Below are 5008 nucleotides of genomic sequence, written 5' to 3' on the forward strand. Positions count from 1 at the left end.
CCTGAGTATGTGAGGCCTCAAGTGAATACGTATTGTTGACATGGCTGTGCCCATGTCAAGAACCCTAGCTTCTGACCCATGGACAAGCCTTCTCTTCCGGTTCATTTGCGGATGGTGGTCATTCACCATTTCTCTCTCTCTCTCCCTGGATATCATCACCTAATGACTGCTCTCCTCGGAGACTGCTCATTAGATCAGCTTTGCCTGTCTCCTTGATCCTACTGCACACCATAAACTCGGTCTCTTGGTTAAAATGTCTCTAATGACCTGCTTCCTCCTTCAGCTGTTTGTAGTAGGCCCACCTTTCTCTTTGACTCCATATATTAAACACATTGAGCTTCTGGGCTGCTGAGATTTTTTTTCTATTCCAGAACCCAGGCCACCTGAACCTAGCATTTCTGTGAGTCCATGCATTTTTTTCTTTTTTCTTCGTTCTCTTGCTGCCCCAGTCAGGTCAGTTTCTGGAGCCATGGTGGATGCAGCATGCAATCTTTTGTGAGGAAAACAGCTGTGATGGGGGCTTGTCTAGAAGACACAAAGTCTTGTGTTCATTTCCAAGTTCAAACCTGGCAAGGTGGCACACGTCTCTAATTCTAATACTTGGTAGGTAGAGGAGCTAGGATCAGAAATTCAAGGCCATTGTCTGGTATGTGGAACTTGTGGGTTGAGGTCAGCATTGAATACATGAGAACCTTTCTCTCTCTCTCTCTCGTTCTCTCCCTCTCTCACTCCCTCTTTCCCTCCCCCTCTCTCTTTTTAAAAAAATAGATCCATTGTCAATAGTGTGAGATGCAAAAACGGAGAGGAGCTCTGAAGAGCCTCCTGAATGGAGGGGCCTCTAAGCAGAGACTTAAAGAAACAAAACACATTATAGACAAGGCAGAGAAGGCTAGGGCTCTGCTGTAGAACCATGTAGACACTACTAGCTCTGGACAATACTGGTCATGAAGACCAAGACATGTATGAGATCCCATGGATGTACAATCTGAGCAACTCTGTTTAGTGGCCCTGGGAAGTGGGACTTAGACCCGAGGGGAATATAAAGCAAAAGAGGGAGAGGCTCCAGGAAGAGTTAGCAACAATCCTACTAAGTGGATGCTGTTATCCCTCACCCTCTGGTTTGTACATGACATGTCGAAGGATGTACATCAGAGAGTGTTATCTAGAGGAGGAAGTTCAGTTAGGGAAAAAGTTATCTATCTGTTCCACACCATACCTATCCTCCACTCATCCTTCATCTCTCCATCCATCCATCCATCCATCCATCCATCCATGCATCCATCCACCCCTCCACCCATTCACCACCCATGCATCCACTCCTGCACATACACACCTACCCACTTACCCTGCCCTACTGCCTACTCATCCAGACATCTGTCTTCTATAACACTTTGCCAGCAGGTGAGATAATTTGGACATTTAGTGTCGTCTAAGTCTCAGAAAGAATCAACAGTTTTTCCTTGCTGCACAGATAGAATTGAAGAGACTTGGCGCTCCAACTGCTTTCAGCTGTCTTCCTCCAGAATTTGGCATACTCTTGGGGTGTAAGAAGTGCCTAGAAGCAATCCCAGAATTCCCACACTGAGCTCTTCTTTCCTTTGTACCTGCAGATCTGCTTTGATTGATTTACCATTCGGTCCCTTCACTATTCAATTCTTCTTTATCGTTTTATTTTACACAGATGCTTGACAGAATAGGTCACTTTGAAGCTCTGTGGGATCCACGGTGTGTGGCGGTGGCGTGTTGGCACGGGCTGCCATTTCCTGGGATCCCCTGGGACTGCTGGTAGTCTCAGGGTTCTCATAGGGAATGCCAGCAGTCACCGCTGCATTACTAGAAATATTTAAAGACATGGGAAAAATCCGCCGAAAGGGAGATGGCTTGTTTTCCTGATTATCTAGTTCATTTCCAGGCCCTCTTGGATCCTTCTATTTTTTTTCTCTTGCTTAAAAAGTTTGTATACTTAACACACATTCTTTCACAAATCAGTGGAAATGATAAAGCATGAACAGTGAAGTTATATTTTTTTCTTAAAGTATTCTTCCTGTCTATAGCTGTCTGACTATTGTGTGCCTCACAGGAAGACCCTGGCAAGTAGGAGTCTTTCTCCCATGGACAGTAGCCAATTTTGTGTTTAAAAATGTTTTTGTCCCACATATTTTAACTGTTGACATGAGAATGAAAGAGTTTTATATAATTAGAGCAGGATGATGCTGGACAGGTCCTCTTTCAGCTGCCTGGCCACATTCTTCCACTTCACCCCGGCTCCGCTGTCTGTTTCGTTGGCATCAAAGGACTCTTGGGAAACTCAGGCTGTTCCTCCATCCGAATTGCTATACGTCCACTTCTCATTACAGGCCAATGCCACAAACTTGGTATTGGAAGGGAGACAAAGGAAGTAGTCGTCATCGTCCACTAGTGTACCGTCCTCTGCCAGGATCAGGGTGACTGGTGTCAGGGACTCATCAATGGCCAGTACTTCGCAAGCTTTGCGCCTCAGCTCCTCGAGGAAGGAGGCTGCCACGCCATGCTGATCGCGGTTGTGGTTGCGGCGCAGCAGACACGGCTTGAGAGGCCGGATATCGTCCGGGTCCGGGTTGCTGGCTCCCCGCGACAGCGCCATCCTCCTCAAAGTGCAACCTGATAGATAGCGGGCAGTCCAGAGCCGCTTTCCAGGTCGCGGGCACCCCTCCTCCCGTGGCCTGTCGGGAGATGTAGTTCTCGCCACAGCAAGTGACGTGACAGCAAGGCACGCCTGGAGATGTAGTGCTGGCTAATCGCGTGCGTTTCAGGGCACTACCGGAGTCCTGTGGTTTCTGGAATGTTTCCAGGTGGTCGTCCTGACCATATTCCATCTTGGACAGTGTTCTTCTTCTTCTCTGCGGCGTGTTCTTCTTCTTCTCGGGGGAGTGTTCTTCTTCTTCTCGGAGACGAAAGGAGGACGCAAGACACAACAAAACCCACGTGGCGAGGTTTATTGCAGCATGCACAACAGTGAAGGGAGAGAAGGGAAAAGAGCTGGTCCAGATATTTTGAGTATCTCTGACGACATCTCTCTTGAATATCACCCCAGGCAATAATTAAAGAAGAAATAATCAGGTCACTTCCACCAAGAATCTGCCTCTCTCAGACCTTCTTATCATCCAACCATAGGCCCTCAGTCTCAGTTTTACAGATTCAGACACTATGAATATAGCCAGACATGTTTAGCCCGCCCTGTGCTGTTCACCCACAGGATCTCAGAACTTACACTCTCAGCTGAGGTCAGAATAGCTTATATGTTCCTTCTCAGATGGCAGCGCTCCTGTCCCATTGGGCCCACACCAATGGTAGATTTATTAACAAAGGACTTTGCCGTCCATATGCTTTGTGCCTCCCTCAGGTGCGACAGTCTGTTGGTACATGGCAGCTCTCTGAATGTGCCCACTGGTTAAACTTCAGGTTTAAATTACATCATCTTAACAGTTTCTTATGAATTGGGTTTCAAGGTTATCTTTCCCATATATCATTGCCATTTTGCTCAAAATTAATCCCTTTTGTAAACAATCTGAAGAACAAAAACTTCACAGATCCCATAAATATCACCAATGCATCAATGCACCAATGCATGTACAGTCACGTGCGCCATGCTTGTGAGTGGGTTTTACCAACAGTTTCTCATGAACCTTACTTTCCTTCCTTCAGAGGCTTATGATTACAGGAGTACAATTGTGTGTGTGTGCGTGTGCAAAGTTTAACACGCAAGAACTCATAATTCCAAGCATTTTTGAAAGCAGTCACCACTTTTGTCCTGCCCTGTCTAGGGTGGCAGTGGTGGGTCATGCTGCCATGCACACGGGTCCTAATTTGTGAATCATTAATCTTTACCTTCAGCCTTCTTGTGGGCAGATTAATTGCAACAGAAAAATATGTGGACATTTTATAATGAGACTCAATTTGTTCTGGAAATTGAAGACTGTATATGAGAGTTTTTCTTTCCACACTTCCTGACACGAATGATTTCAAATGGAGATAAAAATAAATGTCAGGAGGATCTAGATTTTGGTTCTTGGAGTTACAGTTCTGTTAAACATTGAGACCTAATCCCTGTGATTTCTACGCCGAAGGTTCATCTTTTGTCAGAGATTAATGTTTCCCCCTTTCATGCAAAAGATTAAAGAGGACGGATAAATATGGGACATTTGCTTTGCATTAATCAAACTTCTAATTCATCTGCTGGATAGACATCAAAAGACAAATTGCTGTGTCAGAATTAGAATTATATAATACAGCTAAAGTGAAGTGGACAGTTTTACTTGAAATGCATAAAAGTATTTGTAACTGGGTGTTAGTGGCGCATGCCTTTAATTCTAGTACTTGGGAGGCAGAGGTGGGCAGGTCTCTGTGAGTTTAAGGCCAGCGTGGTCTATAGAGCTAGTTCCAGGACAGGCTCTAAAACTACACAGAGAAACCCTGTCTTGAGAAACAAAACAAAACGAAACAAAAAAAATATTTCTCTCTCTCTCTCTCTTTGTGTGTGTGTGTGTGTGTGTGTGTGTGTGTGTATGTTTGAGTGTGTGTAGGCCAGGGTTCAACCATGGGTATCATTTCTCAGGTGTCTTCTACCATTTATTTTTGAGACATGGTAGCTTGGAGCTTTCCAGGTAAATTCCTGCTTCTGCCTCCCCAGTTCTAGGATTACAAATGTGCACCACAATGGCTTTAAAAATATTTATTTATTTTTATTTTGTGTGTATATGAGTGCCTGTATGTATGGATGTATATATGTATCTATATCACAGGCATCCTGGTGCCTGCAGAGTCCAGAAGAAGGTGTTGGGTCCCTGCAGCTGGACTTAGAGACCACTGAGTACTGCCCAATGTGGGTGTTGGGAGCCAAAGCTGGGGTCCTCTGCAAGAACAGCAAGTGTTCTTAAACACTGAACTATCTGGTCCAGCTGTTATTATGGCTTTTTTTTTATTGTGAGTTCTGAGGATCGAACTCAGGTCCTTGGGTTTGCAAGGCAAG

General features: G+C 45.1%; 1 pseudogene; it reads right to left on the reverse strand.

Moving 5' to 3' along the window:
- Positions 1-2197: 2197 nt before the first annotated feature.
- LOC142835074 (DNA fragmentation factor subunit alpha-like) lies at positions 2198-2736 on the reverse strand (annotated as a pseudogene).
- Between the last annotated feature and the right edge of the window lie 2272 nt (positions 2737-5008).

Source organism: Microtus pennsylvanicus, chromosome 14 (genome assembly GCF_037038515.1).
Source record: "Microtus pennsylvanicus isolate mMicPen1 chromosome 14, mMicPen1.hap1, whole genome shotgun sequence".
In the NCBI taxonomy this organism is placed as follows: domain Eukaryota; kingdom Metazoa; phylum Chordata; class Mammalia; order Rodentia; family Cricetidae; genus Microtus; species Microtus pennsylvanicus.